General features: G+C 38.8%; 1 non-coding gene across 1 annotated transcript; it reads right to left on the reverse strand.

Moving 5' to 3' along the window:
* Positions 1–20,066: 20,066 nt before the first annotated feature.
* On the reverse strand, positions 20,067–20,192 carry LOC113930082. Its single transcript, XR_003522451.1, has one exon. It is a non-coding gene; the product is annotated as a U6atac minor spliceosomal RNA (small nuclear RNA).
* Between the last annotated feature and the right edge of the window lie 1,099 nt (positions 20,193–21,291).

The raw sequence follows: 21,291 nt of genomic DNA on the forward strand, positions 1-21,291 counted from the left end.
TTGTAATAGAATTGTCTTATAACAAAGATCAAGAATTAAAGTGAAAGAAACTAGGAAAACTGTGGGTAAGGGAAGAGATTTTTGTTGTTTAAAGTCCAGATGGGGAAGGAGTAGGAGTAATGATACAGGTGAGAAGGATCTCGAGAAGCAGGCAGACTATTAGCTAAGGAAAAGTGCTACAAATCAGCCATGGGAACAATGTCTAACAGGGAGCCGAGAGACCTGAGTTTTGTCTTGATTTAACCCTACCTCTCAGTGACATTTATGAAAGAATTCATTGTCAAACCCACTATCTTAGTCCACACTTTTTTTCCCCCACAATAAAATGTCTCTAGGAGAGTTGAGCTAATATTTCTTGAAAGTTGATCTACTTAGTTTGCTAATAGAAAGTGTGTTACATTCAGTCTTTGGACAAAGACAGTTTTGTCTTCTCTCTCCATCAGATCTTTTATAAATTGGCTTTCTCAAAACATCCAGGTTCAGCGAAGTGTACTGGTTAAAAAAACACTTAAGTACTTATTCTCTAATAAGGACTACCAGCAGGTAAGATAATCTAATGCAACTATTTAAACTATTTTGAGGTTGAATAATAGAGCTATATACTTTTTGAGCTAGAAAGAAAGCATGATATTGTTGTAAAGCACAATAAAGCATCATGTGATTTTGTAAATGATTGTTTCATTCATTCATTCATTCATTCATTCACTTCCTCCTTTATACTTACATATACTATAAACACTTATTGTGTATTTTGTGCCAAAGTGCCAGGTTTTGTGACCTCAGCAACTACTCCTGCTCACGGACTATGCAATGTCCATGCATCACCCACCGACTCTGGAGACAAGCTTGGAAAACATATATTCCAAAAGTTCCCCGAGAAATTTAATAACCATTAATTGGCCTCTGCAGAATTCTGGCAATTTGTGGACTAGAAATTTGGGTTGGTGGGGAGGAAGAGGGGACCCTCTACTATAAAACACCAATGATCCCGATAAAATACAAGAAGATTTCCTTAAATACACAGACCTTGCAGACCTTGAGGAAAATACACAGGATCTAAAAACAAAATCAAGGTAGAAATCCAGACTATTAAACCAAAGAGTTAAGCCTGACACAGCAGCTGACCTTGGGGACACTGGGAGCCTTAGCCTTGGGTTCCATCACCCAAATCAATGGCAGGAGAGAAGGACTTGCAGCTACACCTGGTGGATATTTGTTCATAAGACCCCATTCCAATTCTTAGCTTGTAAAATGAAAACTCTAAATGGAGCGTGACCTCCTTCACTCAAGACAGTCCTGGTTCATGCCTGTTGTGTCTGCAGTATTACTAATGGCATCTGCTTCCCTCTCAGAAATACGAAGACTTGGACAATGAATTACATTGTCTCTCTACACAAGGGCTATGTAGTGAGAGGATGGACAAAGAAAAAGAAAAAGCACATAACAAAGAGAAGCAAACAGTAACATGTTCATCTTGGCCTTAGCTATGGGTAAAAGAGATTAAACTAACTAATAACTAATAACTAGCGCTGTGTCCTTACTCGGAATTGGAGTCAAAAAGTTGTATATATGCATTATATTTGAAAATCACTCATAATTTCTTTAACCAAATAAAAACAGTGTTAATACTGTCTTTTTATCCCCTCTCTTCAGTCTTAACATTATTTTTTCTTTGGTTTTATATTGGATCATATTTTACAAAATAATTTTGTGTACCAAATTTTCACTAAACATAGTGAAGAATTTTATTTCCATGTTGCAAACAATATTTAGAATGGCTTTTATTCTTTTTTATTTTTTTCTTTTATTCTATTTATTGGCTGTGATTTAAATGAAATCCTATGTTGGGTATTTCAGTTGTTACCAATGTTTGCTATTAGTGCAAATATCATGATGGACATCGTTGAGCATGAATCTTTCTTGACATTTAGGATAGATTCTCTAAAGTGAAATTACTAGGTCACATCCATATGCTGTCTGCAAGAGACTCATTTTAGACAGAAAGACACCCCCAGATTGAAAATGAGGGGGTGGAAAACCATTTACCATGCTAGTGGACACCAAAAGAAAGCTGGGGTGGCAGTCCTTATATCAGACAAATTAGATTTTAAACCAAAGACTATAATAAGAGATGAGGAAGGACACTATATCCTACTTAAAGTGTCTATCCAACAAGAAGATCTAACAATTGTAAATATCTATGCCCCTAACATGGGAGCAGCCAATTATATAAGCCAATTAATAACAAAAGCAAAGAAACATATCGAAACAATACAATAATAGTGGGGGACAATAACACCCCCCTCACTGAAATGGACAGATCATCTAAGCACAAGATCAACAAGGAAATAAAGACTTTAAATGACACACTGGACCAAATGGACTTCACAGATATATTCAGAACATTCCATCCCAAAGCCACAGAATACACATTCTTCTCTAGTGCCCATGGAACATTCTCCAGAATAGATCACATCCTAGGTCACAAATCAGGTCTCAACCAGTACCAAAAGATTGGGATCATTCCCTGCATATTTTCAGACCACAATGCTTTGAAACTAGAAGTCAATCACAAGAGGAAAGACAGAAAGAACTCAAATACATGGAGGCTAAAGACCATCCTACTGAATAATGAATGGGTCAGCCAGGAAATTAAAGAAGAATTTTAAAAATTCATGGAAATAAATGAAAATGAAAACACAACTATTCAAAATCTTTGGGATGCAGCAAAGGCGGTCCTAGGGGAAAATGTATAGCAATACAAGCCTTTCTCAAGAAAGGTCTCAAATACACAGCCTAACCCTACACTTAAAGGAACTGGAGAAAGAAGAGCAAATATAGCCTAAACCCAGCAGCAGAAGAGAAATAATAAAGATCAGAGCAGAAATCAATAAATAGAAACCAAAAGAGCAGAACAGATCAATGAAACTAGGAGCTGGTTCTTTGAAAGAATTAATAAGATTGATAAACCCCTGGCCAGACCTATCAAAAGGAAAAGAGAAATGACCCAAATAAATAAAATCATGAATGAAAGAGGAGAGATCACAACCAACGCTAAAGAAATACAAATAATTCTAAGAACATATTATGAGCAACTCTATGCCAGCAAATTAGGTAACCTGGAAGAAATGAGTGCATTCCTAGAGATGTATCCACTACCAATACTGAACCAGGAAGAAATAGAAAACCTGAACAGACCTATAACCAATAAGGAAATTGAAGCAGTCATCAAAAATCTCCCAACAAACAAAAGCCCAGGGCCAGATGGCTTCCCAGGGGAATTCTATCACACATTTAAAGAAGAATTAATACCTATTCTTCTAAAACTATTCCAAAAAACTAGAAATGGAAGGAAAACTTCCAAACTCATTTTATGAGGCCACCATTACCTTGATCCCCAAACCAAAGACCCCATCAAAAAAGAGAATTACAGACCAATATCCTTGGTGAACATGGATGCAAAAATTCTTACCAAAATACTAGCCAATAGGATCCAACAGTACATTAAAAGGATTATTCACCATGACCAAGTGGGATTTATCCCTGGGCTGTAAGGTTTCTTCAACATCTGCAAATCAATCAATGTGATACCATACATTAATATAAGAAAGAACAAGAACCATATGATCCTCTCAATAGATTCAGAAAAAGCATTTGACAAAGTACAGCATCCTTTCTTGATCAAAACTCTTCAGAGTATAGGGATAGAGGGTACATACCTCAATATCATATCATAAAAACCATCTATAAAAAACCCACAGTGAATATCATTCTCAATGGGGAAAAACTGAGAGCTTTTCCCCTAAGGTCAGGAAAATGACAGGGATGTCCACTATCACCACTGCTATTCAACATGGTATTAGAAGTCCTAGCCACAGCAATCAGAGAACAAAAAGAAATAAAAAGCATCTGAATCGGCAAAGAAGAAGTCAAACTCTCACTCTTTGCAGATGATATGATACTTTATGTGGAAAACCCAAAAGACCCCACCCCAAAACTGCTAGAACTCATACAGGAATTCAGTAAAGTAGCAGGATATAAAATCAATGCACAGAAATCAGTGGCATTCCTATACACTAACAACAAGACAGAAGAAAGAGAAATTAAGGAGTCAATCCCATTTACAATTGCACCCAAAACCATAAGATACCTAGGAATAAGTCTAACCAAAGAGGCAAAAAATCTGTACTCAGAAAACTATAAAATACTCATGAAAGAAATTGAGGAAGACACAAAGAAATGGAAAAACGTTCCATGCTCATGGATTGGAAGAACAAACATTGTGAAGATGTCAATGCTATCTAGAGCAATCTACACATTTAAAGCAGTCCTATAAAATACTGTCAACTTTTTTCAAAGAAATGGAACAAATAATCCTAAAATTTGTATGAAACCAGAAAAGACCCCGAATAGCCAGAGGAATGTTGAAAAAGCAAAGCAAAGCAAACCTGGCGGCATCACAATTCCGGACTTCCAGCTCTATTACAAAGCTGTCATCATCAAGACAGTATGGTACTGGCACAAAAACAGACACATCGATCAATGGAACAGAATCGAGAGCCCATAAATGGACCCTCAACTCTATGGTCAGCTAATCTTTGACAAAGCAGGAAAGAATGTCCAATGGAACAAAGACAGTCTCTTCCACAAATGGTGTTGGGAAAATTGGAAAGCCACCTGCAGAAGAATGAAACTGGACCATTTCCTTACACCACACACAAAAATAGACTCCAAATGGTTGAAAGACCTAAATGTGAGACAGGGGTCCATCAAAATCCTAAAAGAGAACACAGGCAGCAACCTCTTCAACCTCAGCCACAGCAACTTCTTCCTAGAAACATCACCAAAGGCAAGGGAAGCAAGGGCAAAAATGAACTACTGGGACTTCATCAAGATAAAAAGCTTTTGCACAGCAAAAGAAACAGTCCACAAAACCAAAAGACAGCTGACAGAATGGGAGAAGATATTTGCAAATGACATATCAGATAAAGGGTTAGTATCCAAAATCAATAAAGAACTTCTTAAACTCAACAGCCAAAGAACAAATGATCCAATCAAGAAATGGGCAGAAGACATGAACAGACATTTTTCCAAAGAAGACATCCAAATGGCCAACAGACACATGAAAAAGTGCTCAACATCGCTGGGCATCAGGGAAATCCAAATCAAAACCTCAATGAGATACCACCTCATACCAGTCAGAATGGCTAAAATTAACAAGTTAGGAAATGACAGATGTTGGCAGGGATGTGGAAAAAGGGGAACCCTCCTATGCTGTTGGTGGGAATGCAAGCTGGTGCAGCCACTCTGGAAAACAGTATGGAGATTCTTCAAAAAGTTGAAAATAGAGCTACCATATGACCCAGCAATTGCACTACTGGGTATTTACCCCAAAGATACAAATGTAGGGATCCGAAGGGGTACATGCACCCCAATGTTTATAGCAGCAATGTCCACAATAGCCAAACTGTGGAAAGAGCCAAGATGTCCATCAACAGATAAATGGATAAAGAAGAAGTGGTATATATACACAATGGAATGTTATGCAGCCATCAAAAGGAATGAGATCTTGCCATTTGCAATGATGTGGATGGAACTGGAGGGTGTTATGTTGAGTGAAATAAGTCAATCAGAGAAAGACATGTATCATATGACCTCACTGATATGAGGAATTCTTCATCTCAGGAAACAAACTGAGTGTTGCTGGAGTGGTAGGGGGTGGGAGGGATGGGGTGGCTGGGTGATAGACATCAGGGAGGGTATATGCTATGGTGAGCGCTGTGAATTGTGTAAGACTGTTGAATGACATACCTGTACCTCTGATACAAATAATACATTACATGTTAAAAAAAAGAAGATAGGAGGGTAAAATGAATTGTGGGAAATGGGAGGGCAAGAGGAACCATGAGAGACTATGGACTCTGAGAAACAAACAGAGAGTTCTAGAGGGGAGGGGCGTGGGGGGATGGGTTAGCCTGGTGATGGGTATTACAGAGGGCACTTACTGGATGGAGCACAGGGTGTTATACACAAACAATGAATCATGGAACACTACATCAAAAACTAATGACGTATGGTGATTAACATAACAATAAAATAAAATAAAAAAAAGAAATTACTGGGCCAAAGAATAAGATTGTTGTTAAATTTCTTGACACATGTTATTGCCAATTGGTTTCCAAAAGGGTGTATCAATTTTCATTCAGTTTCTCTTTGACAGGATTGGGCATTTAGTAAAACATCTTCTTGCACAGGTTATGAATATCCAAAGCACTCTGAATCAAGCACTCCTCCTTTAGCACTGAGGGCCATGCCCAGGAATTATCCATAAATAACTGGTGAGTTCAGGGCCATGAATCTGAGATGGTGAAAGGAGGAGGGAAAGAAACCAAAATGAGCCACAGCCTGTCAGTGTGAATCTTGGCAATAGGAATCCTCTAACTCAGACAGTCAAGATATAAAATAAATATTAAAGCTGTAAATAATTTCCAATTAGCACTATTTCAATGTCCTGGGCAGCTGAGCTCTAGCTTTCTGTTGGTAACAGGAGGATGGGGATGATCCTTCACCATGCTGAAGAAAAGCCCTCAGGCCCTATCTGGAAAAAGAGAGAGGACACCCACAGCCCAGCCCAGGGGTAATCTGTGGATTTTAAAGAGCATAGACTCTGTTCAATGAAAAAAGCACCCACTTTATTTGGGAGAATCCTAGGGCTTACAGATCATTTTGAAGATGGATTTTCCATTATAGAAATGGAAAGAGCATTGGAGATAAGGGTCATATATTGGGGTTTCAGTTTTGTTTTTTCCAAAAGTAACCATGTGACATTGGATGAAGGAGACGAGGATCATAATGATGATAAAGATTTATTCAGTACATATTTATTCTGTGCCTACAATGCATGAAGTATTGGTCCTGACTCTGGGGATACATTAATGAACAATACAGGCAGGCACTGCCCCAGAGGAGCTCGCTTCCTTTCCATCTATGTGAGGCAGATGAGAAACATGTTGAAGAGACGTAATATATAGTAGGTTAGAGGGTGAAAAGATGGTTAATTTTGTGTGTCAACTTGGTTAGGCCCCGGTGCCAATACATTAGCTCAAATATTATTCTGGATGTTTCTGTGAGGGTGTTTTTTAGATGAAATTAACATTGAAAAGGGTGAGCTCTGAGTGAAGCAGATTGCCCTTCATAATGTGAGCTGTCTACGTCCAATTAGTTGAAGGCCTTAACAGAACCAAGACTGACCTCCCCTGAATAAGAAGGGATTCTGCCAGAAGATGACCTTTAGACTTGAACTGTAGCGTCTGTTCTTCCCTGGGACTCCTGCCTGCTGCCTGCAGATTTTGGTCTTGTCAGCCTCCATAATTGTGTGAGCCAATCCCTTAACCTTCTCTGTACACACACACACATACACACACACACACACACACTGACACACTGGCTGGTTCTTTCTCTGGAGACCTCTGACTAATACAGTTGATAAGAATTTTGAGAAATAATAAGAAAATGGGAAAGAGTGAGAGTCTGTTGCTTTTCCCCTCGAATCTTCTCACCTATTTCCCCTCTCCTCTGGTTCCAAAACTGTGGGTTTGAACTAGAATCTGTGCATGTGTTTTGTTTTATAAGCAATACAGGTAAATTTAATATACAGCCAGGATTTGGTTTATTCTTTTAAAATAATCTGTCTGGATTTTAAGCCCCAAGTTTTATTTACACATGGAGGTGATGATTATTGTCTCCTCAGGAGCAGAAAATGAATTTTTTTCTTTATTATCAGAGTTTATGGCATTTCTGAGCTACTAGGAGCACTAGAAGTTATATAGATTAGCATTGCTCAAACTTTAATGAGGATAAGAATCGGCTGGGATGATGGTTAAGCTGCAGATGCTTAGGCACCAGCCCCAGGACTCTGATAGCTGAGCTGGGGCCCATGAATGTGCATTTCACTGGCATCCTGGTGATTGAGTTGCAAATGGAAAGAAATGCACCTTGAAAAGCATGTCTCAGCTGAGGCCCAGAGAGGGGACGTGTAGTGCTGAAGCTTACCAAGGGTAGCAGTGGTCTCTGTCCAGTCCTGCTCTCTCCTTGTGAGGTCCGGCCCCTCACCCTCCACCTGTGTCTCCCCGAGACCAGTAGTGCGAGCATCCTGTGCCATCTTATAAGAAAAACAACTTCTTGGACCCAGTCCTTACTTACTGCATCAGTAATGCTAGACCCAGAAATCTGTATTGTACAACTCCTCCAGGTGATCCTAATGCTTACTAATTCAAGAACCATCAGTCTCCCCCAGGCTTCCTTGAGAGTTGCTGGATCAGCAAGTGGCAGTCAGAATGTAACATGTGCCCTTATTACAGGTGTTCAGACTTTCCTTTATTACATGGCGTGACCTACTGCATGTTAGCTAGGTGTTGCCTATCAGTAGTTCTGAGGTTCTCTTTGAAGCCAAATGATGAGTCCTGTTGCTGTTCTTGCCTGCTTTCTTCCAGCCAGTCTTCTCGGTGGACCCTAATGCCTGCTCGTCCATCTTCTCCTTTGGTGTCCACAATGTGCATCTACCCGCAGGGCCAACAACCGGGTGAGTAACTTCTGGCTGTTAGATGTGAAGTGTGTCTCATTTGTGAAGAGAAACAAGGACTTGAATCAGAACATGGCCTAAGAATTTCAAAGCAGTTGTAGTGGAGAGTAAGGTACTTTGCCTATTAATGACGCTAGATTTGAAAAATCAAGTGTCAAAATTTCCCCCTAAGCTGTGTTTTCTTTCTTTCCTTTCTTCTTCTTTTTTTTTTTTTGCTATCGACAGACAGGGACCAATTCAGACATTTTCTTTACTATGGGAAGGAGAGGGTGCAGAGACAGAACTTTGCTAATTCTGGACAGTTGCTTAATGCTAATGATAACGAGCTGCATTTATATGGTACCTTTCATCCAAATAACTCTACAGGCTGAATTTATGCTCACCATTGCTTAAAACATACTTCATAGAGTCCCAAGGGTATATCTTTCAGAGCCCCATAACCCCTGCATTTGTTAAGTGTTCTGCGGTCTCTCTGCTTATACAGCCTGCAAAGAAAGATAGATAATGAGCAACGGTGGTGCTGTAATTAAGGCTATAGACTGACAGGAGATTTGATCTATTCTGACTTTCTGGGGTGTCACTGGTCCAATTCATTGATGTGTTTTTCTGATTTTACATCTTTGTTAGGGGTTCTCTGGGGAGGAATTGCGTTAGAGTGTGGGAGATGTGCGGTTGAACTTCTAAAAAGCAAATCTGAATGTTTCAGACCTTTGTAGGAAAGTTGTGCTCTGTGGACTCGCTCCTCTCTGATGAGTCCCATTGCTAGGAATCTGCTTCCCAGCAGGCAAGGAGTTGAAACGTATGGAGTCTCATGGTGAATTAGCAAGTAGGGAAAGTCTGTGACTGCTAACTATGTTGCTTTTTCCAAGTTTCTGATAACTGAAGGTAGAGTGCTAGTTTTGACTGTGGTGTGGCATGGCTTTGTGTTGGGGCATGGGGGACTGTAACTGGGAAAGCCAGTGTGACTGGGAAGATGACCTACCTTCAACAGGGGGTTCCACTTTCGGTGCTCATTAGAATGGCCTGTTGAGGGGCACATGGGTGGCTCAGTGGGTTAAGCGTCTGACTTTTGGTTTCTGCTCAGGTCATAAACACAAGATAGTGGAATTGAGTCCTGCATGGGGGCTCTGCACTCAGCAGGGAGTGTACTGGAAATTCTTTCTCTTCCTGTGCTCCCACCCTCCTCTCATACTCTTTCTCTTTCTCTCTCAAATAAATAAATGTTAAAAAAAAAAATAAAGAATGACCTGTTGAGCAAATGGGAGGGCAAGGGGGACTTTATCTATGAGGTTGTAATTCTTTTCAAAAAAATGCAAATCCTGGAAAAATGAAAATTGTTTCAACTCTAGGTGGTAGGTACAGAAGTATTTTTGTAATAGTTTTTGTGCTTATCCCTAACTCCTTAAGAGCTCAAAAATAAAAGTGGTCTCAGTGACTGCATTTAGAACTACTGTACAAGATCGCCCATCTCCTATGGTATGGCCCAGTGGCTCATATTATTGAAAGCTCCTCTGGTGCACCTGGGTAAGTTTGGCACTCAATCTCCAGAAAATGTGTTTTCTGAGTCTGCTTCTATTTACAAATCTAAGTCAGTTTTTGTCTAGCAAGTACCTACTCTAGATCTACTTCTTACTGTTCCAGGTCACTCATGGCTCTGTTATTCAGGTTTGGTTCCTGCCTTGGGCTGATTAATAGAGTAGCTATGATCTTGGCTACATTTCCTGAGCACTTTTTGCATAGCAGATCTGGGCCATGGGTTCATGAATTGTTTTCTTTAATTCTCTCAAAAATACATTTTGTATCTGAGGAAACTAAATGGAAAATTATTCATTCCAGACCATATAGTTAGAAAGTGATGAAGTCAACATTTGAACCAAGTGTATTTGACCCTAGAGCCTACACTCCTGATAACCATGACATACCAAGGCTCATTTATTTGAGATTTCTCAATTATATAAAGAAATGAGTCCATAAGAGAAAGGTCCAAGGACAGTAATTTTATAGCCAGTTATGGAACAACCATGTGACTCCTCAGCTGGCTCTGGACTTTATTTTCTAGATGTTTGATCTGTACATTGTAGGCCATTGATGGCTTGCAATTGTCTCCACTATCTCCCATCTTGTCTTCTGTAAGAACCCAAGGGCTTCTCATCCACATGGTCTCTTGCTCAAATTCTCCATTCCAGCATGCAGAGATACTCTCCATTTTTCACCTCTTCCTTCAATAAAACATGTGTTCCCCATGTCCTGGCACAACCTTTCCCTTGGCAAGTATGTGATCAGGCTAGGGATTTATGCTTTCTGAGGCTGCCCAGTTCACAGTAGAGTCTGACTGAGTTATAAAACTGATTGCTAGGTAGGGCATCCTTAAATGGGGTGAAAGCTGACAAACTGACAAGCAGTTCATGAGTCATTGCTCGCTGGTTTCCTGGAATCTTTTTTCTATAACCATTTTCCCAAGAGTGGAGATATGTGCATACCTGTGTAATTGTGAATGCGCTTCAAGTGACCCTTACATGCTACTCTCCTATTTTGCTTGATTGGCAGATGCCCTCTAAATCAGAGTCAAACCTTTTTATCCCTCAGCAATATTCAAAAAGCCATATCCTTTAGATATGCAACCCTTGGGTTATGGCACATAGCAGGCACATGTCTAATAAATGAATTAATGAAGTCAGTGTTTCCTAAAGGTGAAATGAATACCGCAGGTCTGCAAGGAAGTTTGGTGGTTCATGGGCATTTTCTGAACTTTAGTAGTTATATTTAAGTGGTGTTAGAATGAAAGAAATGAGCACATGAAGCTGTACACTAGAGTAAACACATAAAAGTTTGCAGAAAATAATAGAGTTGAACAAATACGGCATATATGCATACTTTACAGATGAAACTATATCTTCAGAAATAGGTGAATTTGTAAGAAGATGGGACTTTGAATGATTCAAGTAGAAATAGAATGTGAATGTAGAGGTGGGGGCCACTGAAATGAAGAGGGTTACGTTGACAGGAGAAAAAGATGCATGCCTGATGCTATGAATTTAAAGAACACTCACCATTCCATGTTTTGTCTATAGGTTTATCCTCTCTATTTATTCATCTCCTCTAGGAAGCCCCCTTACCAGAGGTTAGAAGAGATTTGCAGCTGCTATTTGTTGAGATAAATCCCATTCTCCTTTCTTAGGACCAAAAAAAAAGTATATATTTTTTCCTTTTGGTAGGAACTGGATGGGGAGGGAGGGATTCCAGGAAACCTGAAGGCATGACATTTTATCCAGTAAAAGTCATGAAGCAGTCATGGTGGGCTGAGGGGCTGGCACCATTCTGTAATGACCTCCTATTCTTGGAAGAAAACCAGAAAGACCTTAGAAAATCATTTCGTTTGGGACTGTTTAACTTCTTTGAAGATGAGAATATCTGAGCCCCAGAGATAAGCAGTGACTTGAGGGAAGCCACACAGTGACAGGCAAATTCCCCTTTTCATCAGTTTGGGAGCTGATGATGTACGCATACAAGATGCCTCAGTAGCCCAGGAGTTCATGGGAACAGAGAAAGAAGTTGGGGAGAGGGATAAGGAAGTGTTTCAATAAATATTTTGGCAATTGAAGAAGTAGGACTATATATTCTCCAGGTATTGTCCAACTTCCTCCTTTACTAAAGCAATATTTATTTATTTTTTTGAATCAACATTTTGGGAGTCTAATTGAAACCATGAATCCTCTCCCCAGAAAAACACATAGAGCTAATTTTGTTTTGGATGGGATATAGCCTCCCCCTAATTCTAATGTTAAGACCCCTGTAGTGGGCTAAATGGTAGCCTCCAAAATGATATGTCCATATCCTAATCTCCGAAATCTATGAATATTACTTTATGTGATAACCGTGAATATTAACCTTATATGCCAAAAGATGCGATTAAACTAAGGCTTTTGAAAGGAAGATTTTATCCTAGATTATCCAGGTCCTAAATCCAATGACAAGTTTTCATAAAAGAGTGAAGCAGAAGGATATTTGTCAATCAAAAGTGGAGGAGGCGAGGTGACCAGGGTGGCAGGAACTGGCATGATGCGGCCACCAGTCAAGAATGCCAACAGCTACCAGAGGCAGGAAGTCAAAAAGAATGGATGGCCACACCAGCAGCTTCATTTTGGACTTCTGCCTCCAAGACTGTGAAATAATAAATTTCTGCTTAAAGTCATCCATTTGTGGTAAGTTGTTACAGCATCCAAAGGAAACAAATAGAACCTCTACTCGAGAAAGTAAACATGAGGCTCTTGAGAGTGCATGCTACTGTGATTAAGAAACATGTGCAAAAAGGGGTGAGCATAATTTACACTGGTTACATAGACATGATCTTCAGCTTAAATTTTCCAGTTTAAATTTTTCCTATATCTTTGATCCATGTGAATGGGAAACTTTTTAAAGATTACGTCCTTCCCTCATTTGGAAAGGATAATCATTAAGAGTCCTGATGAATGCCTTCTGGTATAAACTGGCTGCTTTGATAGTTGCTAGAAATATTTTATAATGGTCCACATGGCTTTGCCAAGAGATAATGTGTTCCAATATTAACATAAATTTTGGCATATAGTTAAAATGAAGAGGGTAAAGCAATAGATACTGTTTCTAGGGGGAGATTATAAGAATAAAGGAAGCCCAATTTGGATTGAGTGATCAACAGACAAACCAGAGAGAAGCAGAACCTATTTTTGTTAGATAGAATTTGAAGAAAAACTCTGTATAAGACCAAGCCCCTGTCAGGAGATGAAATACTACCTTTGGATGATGTGCTGAAACTCAGCCTGAGACCTTGGGTCTCTGTTTCCCTAACTTTCATGTGTTCAAGACTAGCCCAGGAAGCTTATTAAGATGTAGATCCCAGGGCCTTCCACAGCCATCTGTTGAATCCACCTTGGGGAGAATGGCCAGAGCACTGATATTTTAAAACAAGCTTCCCAGTGGTTATTTTTCAGTGGTCCATGTGGAATATTTTCAGACTTAACACCAGAGTCTCCAGAGAGTTGTCTTGATGGGACCCAAAGAAGGAATATTAAGATCCAAATGGAGGAAGTCATTGATAGTACATCCTTTGTTACCCAGTCCAACTAGAAAGAATCATTCTATCGCAAAACTATGATGTATCAGGATCAGCTTGGGAGAAGAGGAACAATAGGTGATTCATTTAACTTTCTTTTTTGTCTCAAATGGCCTCCAGTCTTTTTTTTTTATTTTAATTTTTGTTATTGTTATGTTAATCACCATATATTACATCATTAGTTTTTGGTGCAGTGTTCCATGATTCATTGTTTGTTCGAGCCTCCAGTCTTTTAAGTGTCTGGTGTTTAGTGGTTAATTTGATCAGCCCACATGGACATATCTGGTAGGTCTGAGAAAAGATGATTGTCCCTTTTCCAACCTGCCTAAAACCAGGTGATTGCCTCCTGAAACTCTTACGATGTGCCAAATTTCCTCTCTGGTCTTATCTCTAGTACCTCTATGGGTGCAATATTCCTACTTGACTCAGGATTGTTAGTGGATTGTTAGCCAATCAATCCTACTTCACTCAGGATTGATAGGCCGCATCATGCCACCATAACTACCTTCAGTTAGTTTAAATAGAAAATTAAATTTATTGAAAGAATATATGATAGTTAACAAGAAGATTCAGGGGGACAGTGAGCCAAGGTTTGAGGCTATGAAGCCAAGTATGATACCCAAAATCATGCCTCAAACTGCTCCAGTGAAGATATTATATACCTGGCTCCTTGGCAAATGGCCCCTACTTCCTTCAACATCCAGCTTCTGATTAGTAGTTTGGGATAGGAACATTTGATTTGGCAAACCCAGGTCATGTGTCCATGTCTACACCGAAAGGGCTGATTGGAGGAAAGATCGTGTAGCACTTGCAGTCTCTATTGGTGGGCCAATTCCATCTTAGATGGTAGGGAACTCCTCAAATAAGGGAAAAGTTTCAGGTATTAAATGGCCATTTTTTAAAAATGCTAACATTTTTCTTGCCTCCTCTACAGTTCTTAATCATCCTTCAAGTGATAACACAAATTGAGTTTCCTCAAAAATTTTCTTAGTAACTTAAACCACATTGTCCCCTCTCTAGTCTTCTCTATCTCATGAATAGACAGTCACACAACACAAAATCTAATCATGAACCATTTTGGCTGGTTTGCAGTTGCCTCATGTGCATACGTCTGTTCTCCCACAATCAATTGTCAGCAACTCTAGAATAGACCCTGTATTAGTCAGGGAGCGTGTGGCCCTGTTGGAGGTCATCAGCTAATACTTATTGCTTGGTTTTAGTAATTCATATTTTTTGTGTGTATAATCAATTACTTACGGTCTGTGAGAGGAATATCAGCATAATACAATATTTAATAACAGAAGATCAGAAGCTAACATAGCATGAGCTCATGGGTGAGTTAGAAAAAAACTTAGAAAAAATGTTACCTATTCTAACTATGAGGTCCCCTTAAAGTGATTGGAAGATAATATTTAAATTAGAGAAATATACTTCTTGCCTAACAGCAGACCCCACTTGAAAATTTCCCCCATAATTTTCCTGTGCTCTTGGGGTAGACACTTTGGGGTGGAACACTAGTGCACACTTCATGAAAAACTTACTTGTGAACTTATTCTTCCAATGGTGTTCTTTACATAATAGCAGTGTCTGTCAGATTGCATCCTTGGTGAAATATTTAGGGAAATGTAACTCTGCTTTCCCCTATGGTATCATCAGTGTTTGACCAAACATCAGTAATTCTTTTGCATTTATATCTGTCATTAGTGAAAGATGTTATTTGCATAAACTTGGGTTCCTTGATCATCAGGCTGTGAGAACAGAGGAGTTCACACCTGTTGTTATTTGACAAATTAACTCAAATTTCCCTCAAATGATCTGCCCTCTGGGAAAATCCAGATAGAGGATTTTTCTCTTCCTACCCTGCCTATGAGGAGGGTTTTCTCAATCACCAGGAAGATGTGCATGGATACTTTTTGGATGTCTGCACTACAGAGCAGCAAGCTGCAAGAAGCATATTAGCTAATGTGGGAGCCTCCCTGGGCCATGGTTGTACCAGGTGTGTGGTCAAGTGAGGGAAGGTCACTCAGCCCTTAGCAGTTCATCATTACATGGTCCTTAAAGCAATGCTGCTTGGGTGTCCTAAGTTTCTTCTAATAAATGAATTGCATAGTTCTTTAGTCTTCCAGGCATAACTAGAATCTTCTTCCTGCCCCTTCTCTCCCTCCTTCAAGCCCTATCTTGACATATTTAGCATCAGGTATGGATCTGTAACTGCTATCATCGTATATGCAAGGTCTAGACTTCCCCACTGTGGTGACTATGTCACTAATTACCACAGCAAGATGGTTCTGCTTGGCATCTTCATTCTGTGGGATGCTCAGTCCTGCAGGAGGCCCCTCGGCCCTTTCCCTTACTCTTCTACCTCCATATAAAGGGATTCACAGCATCAGCAAGCTGAAGAGGAGATTTGAATGTGTGGGGGTGAAAAACGAGGTGGGGGAGATGGACCCTTTCAAGTAGCCCTATCCTGAGACATCTGACTTCTAATCTCTAAATAATGATGTCCCTTGTTCACAATCACTTGCTGAGCCATAATAGTTAATTTGCTTCTAAACCTGATCAAAGATATTGCATAGAAAGGACTACTAGTTAATAAACCATTGCTTTTGTATTTCTCCAACTTATTTTGTCCTTATTCATGGGAAAAGTGTAATGCTAAAATCTTGAATCTCAGGAGGAAGGCCATGAAGACCTTTAATACTGTAGCCACTGAAACAGCAAATCTCATCAAGAAAAGGTCCACTGTAACTGTCTAGTTTCTCATGTCTGAGCCATGTACTCACTGAGTATTGATTCCTTAGACTGAGAGTTTCTATCCTCTCTGGATTATGGTTCTTCCCGTGGTTTATTTGCTCTAGGAATCCAGTGGATTTTACAGTTTATGGATTTTATAAGGTAGGGAAACAGGAAGAGTGAGTCTTGAGAGTGCAATGCAGTATAAGCAAAGGCAGATGTGGAGACAAAAACCTGATAGGAAGACCACACTCTGAAAGGGCTCTGAATTAGGGACAGGGTAGGTACATCATATATTAAGTTGTATTTACTAGGCAGCTAACATCTTTTATGTGAGACATTGTACTATGTTCAAGCATAGTAGTTACTAGAGCTGGTCACTGGATCGCCTATAGTTTGTTTTGTCTTAAAATAAGCATGTCTGGGTCCTGTCTATGCCTACTTATACCTAGTCAATTTCTTTGGGGAAAGAGTCTGCAGATCTAGATAGAAACAAAATAATCACACACACACACACACACACACACACACACACACACACACTTCCATATGATTCTACGCTCATGCCTATTTAAAAGCTTTTTGATGATGGTGTTCAAACGGAAAATTCACAGTGCTTATTCTTGATGTTAACAGCCTAATAGCAGGGACTTACATTTCAACAGGGAGAACAAAGTAAGTCATCTCTACTGGTTTAGAATGTTCATGAAGGATGTATTTAAATTCGTCCCCCATCTTCTTACAGCCATGTAAGCAAAGAAAATTGTCTAATTTTATTTTAACTCCTTTGGTTTGGCATCAAACTATACCAGCCTCCTAGTAACTGGATGTTTTCTCTGTATTTCTATTTTTTTTGAACCTATTGGATAATAAAATAATGAAGTTCTCCTTGCTGGTTAGAGTCCTTTAGGGCGGATGTTTAAACATTTTACTGAAGTGAAATTTGGTTACTACTTTTGATTAGTTTGTTTCAACTTTCTGTTGTTTGAGGTGGTTCTGGTAATTTATTTTTCTAGAAAAGCAGCCATTTTGTTTTCTATTTATCTTTGTCATTCAGACAACAGATAGAAACTCTGTCCTACTACCAGTTATGTCTCTTCCTTCCCAGTAGTTGTTTTCTTCCAGTAAGCTTAGCTAAACTTTGTCTATTTTCCAAAGATAAAGCTTTTGAATTTATTTGCTTTTATTTATTCTCACATCATGTCTTCTATTAGATGAATTTCTGCTTTTATCTGGTTTTCCTCCATCTTTTTTCATTTGGTTTATTATGTTCTATTTCAGCTTTTGCAGATGAATATTTCTATTTAAACCTTTACCAAGAAAATTGAGCCTGACTATAATTCTACCTCTAAGTACCATTTTTAAAAATCTGCTTCCTACCAGTTGTGTCATAGGATCTTTTGATTGTCATTCAGTTATAAGAATATCCTTTCCAACTTGATTTTCTTTGTATCACATGAATTATTTTAAGCTTCCAAATTTAAGACACTCTTCTTACTGTTGATTTCTGATCTGAATCCATTGTTGTCAGCGATCCTTTGTGATATTGTACCTAGACAAGCTTTCTTTATGTTCCATGAGTTTTGAAACGTGTATTTATTGCTTATTGGGTGCAGGGATATGTATGTCCAAGTGTGCTACCAAATTTTCTTAAATTAATGAAGCTTGATTAAAGTAGATTAAAAATCTATTACTAAATTTTTTCTTATATTTTCAAGACTAAGCATATTCAAGAGCATGCAAGATCTTTTAACTTTTAAGAACTTCCAGAAAAATTGCAATGATAGTAAAAAGAATATATATACAGTTACCTAGATGCACCAATTACTATTTTACTTCACTTGTTTTTATGTGCATACTCTATGCCTGCAAATGTATATACCCCAATTTTTTCTGAACCATTTAAGGATAAATTACATCATGACCCTTTAAGCTGAGTACTTTAGTATATAATATATTTTTGGAAATACAGATATTTTCTTAAATAACAAATGAAGCTAATAACAAAGGGTAGTTATTAGCTTCATTAAATTTAACATTGATAGAATACTTGAATACATTACCATATGTATGTACCATATGTATGAATACATAATACATACAATACATATTCCATTTTTGTCAGTTGACCCAATGTAGCACAGAACCCAGTCTGGAGGCAGGTATTACCTTTAGTTGACAGGTCTCTAATTTGGTGTATTTCTATAGCCTTTCTTTGTCATTTATAATACTGACATTTTTGAAGAATAAAATTTGTCCCCACCCTCCCACTCCCCCTTTTTAATAGTCTGTTTCTCATTTTGGTTTGCTCAGGACTGATTTATAAATTAGGCCTTCTCAGTTTGAAAACTACCTAGGTGGCATGTCATTCTCAGGGTATACCCCGCACTATGTGTATCTACCCCTCATTAGTGATCTCAATTTTGATCACCCAAAGTTTGGTCTTGATTCTCCACTGAATATTTTATACATATAATTTTTTTTTACCTTATAACTGAGTACTTTAAGACTGAATAAACAGGGTAGACCCCATGCAAAATATGGTTTGGATGCTGAGATTGATTGAGGCCATACACATATCAAGAAGGAATGAACAAGATATATTACTCAAAGAAGTGTTTTTTGTTTTGAGAAAGCAAGGCAGGTTTCCCAAGCTGGCCCAAACATGGGTTGAGGGAGAATAGGGAAAGGAAGGGGGTGCAGCCTGGATGAGGTTTTTTTATAGGTGGGCTGAGGCCTAATTGACTTGAAACTCCTGCCAGCATCAAAAGGAGGGAACAGCTGGCTTTCTTATCACCTTTCTCAGATACTGGCCAGAAGGGGAAGAGCTAAGGATGAGCCTTACAGCCTATTGACAAACATCAAATGATAAAGTCAGGCTCTTCAGTACAGAAATCATGTCCTGCTTCTTAGCATAATATCCCACATTAATGATGCTTGCATGAATTGGTCTATGTTATAATCAAATAAAAATGCTGATTTTTCCAATCATCTTACTCCTACCCCATTTATCAGTCAGCCCTCAATATTTTATTATAAACAAGAGCTCTCCCTCCAGAATTGGTCCTCTTTCTTACAATTATATGGTAATCTAGTTACTTCAAAATAAAAGTTTAATTAAAACAACTACATTTTTATAGTCACCTAAACATTTACCAATAGTTTAAGATTTGTTCTCATTGGTTTTTTTAATTTTTTTAGATTTTTTTTTTATTTATTTGAGAGAGAGAATGAGAGATAGAGAGCACGAGACGGAAGAGGGTCAGAGGGAGAAGCAGACTCCCCGCTGAGCAGGGAGCCCGATGTGGGACTCAATCCCGGGACTCCAGGATCATGACCTGAGCCGAAGGCAGTCGCTTAACCAACTGAGCCACCCAGGCGTCCCTCATTGTTTTCTTTTTTAATTGTTTATTTAAATTCACTTAGCCAATATATAGTGAGTACATCATTAGTTTCAGATGTAGTGTTCAATAATTTATCAGTTGCATGTAACACTCAGGGCTCATATCACATGCCCTCCTTAATGCCCATCACCCAGTTACCCCATCTCCCACTCCAGCAACCCTCAATTTGTTTCCTAGAGTTAAAAGTCTCTCATGGTTTTTCTCCCTCTCTGATTTATTCCCATTCAGTTTTCCCTCCCTTCCCCTATGATCCTCCATGCAAAAACGTTGGTTAGATACCACAAAGTAGGTCGCAATGCCTTAACTGTATGTGTGTTGTTGGGACAGAGGGCTTCTTCCATCCTTGTCAATGGGAGTGATAACATTTTCTCCTTTCATACAACACCTCATTTTACTTTTCTAAACTTCATGCCCTCCCTTTGAGTTCACTTCTCTTTTAATAGTTGTTTTGGTTTGGGTAAATTATCTTCATCTTCATATGCCTATCAATTTTTTATTTTGTTCTGGATTTTTGAATGATTGGTTGGGTAACATTTCTTGATTGACTATTTTTCCTCAGCACTGCCCAGAATGGACATCTAGTGCTGCTAATGAAAAGTCTGTTTTCAGTTTAACTGTCATCCCTTCGCAAATAATTGGTCTTTGATCCCTGGTAATATGAGTTGTTTTGTTTTGATTTTTCTTAGGGGTGATTATGATGTGTCTACATGCGGACTTACTATTATTTATCCTTCTCACCACTAGCAGTTCCCTATTAATCTGAACTGTGATTTCCTTTCATTCTGGGGGGAAAAATCAGCTACTTTTATTCAAATAATGCTTTTTCATCTTTCCTTCTTTGTTCCTTTAAAACTTCTATTGAGTACATGTTAGAACCCTCAATCTAACTTTCATCCCCCTCTCTCCCCTCCCTATTGCTCTGTTTATTGTTGTCTATATCGCCAGTGTTTGGGGTAAAATGATGTTTATAATAGAGAGAGCTCTATTCCCTTCTTTAATGGAAGTTTTTTGTTTGTTTGCTGTTTAATCCAATAGAAGAATGTCTCTTGGTTTGATTGTTCTTGGACAATGATGCACCGAAGATTTCACTGATGCTATTTAATTAAGTTTCCAGGGTAACAAACAACTTGAGTAGTAGTATTTGTATTGCTTCTGTTTTTTGTGTTAGTTTTTTTCTTTAAAGATTTTATTCATTTGAGAGCCAGATACAGAGAGAGAGAGAACATGAGCAGGGGGAGAGGCAGAGGGAGAGGAAGAAGCAGGCTCCCCCTTGAGCCAAGAGCCAGATGTGGGGTTCGATCCCAAGACCCTAGGATTATGACCTGAGCCAAAGGCAGATGCTTAACCATCTGAGCCACCGAGGCGCCCCTGTGTTAGTTTCCACTTTTACTCTCCTTAATACTTTTTCTTCTCACTCCTCTATACTTGCATGGTTTGATTATTTCTCAAAAACATATGCAATAGCAAATTTTGTTCTGGGGGAG

The sequence above is a fragment of the Zalophus californianus genome, chromosome 5, assembly GCF_009762305.2.
Source record: "Zalophus californianus isolate mZalCal1 chromosome 5, mZalCal1.pri.v2, whole genome shotgun sequence".
Classification (NCBI taxonomy): domain Eukaryota; kingdom Metazoa; phylum Chordata; class Mammalia; order Carnivora; family Otariidae; genus Zalophus; species Zalophus californianus.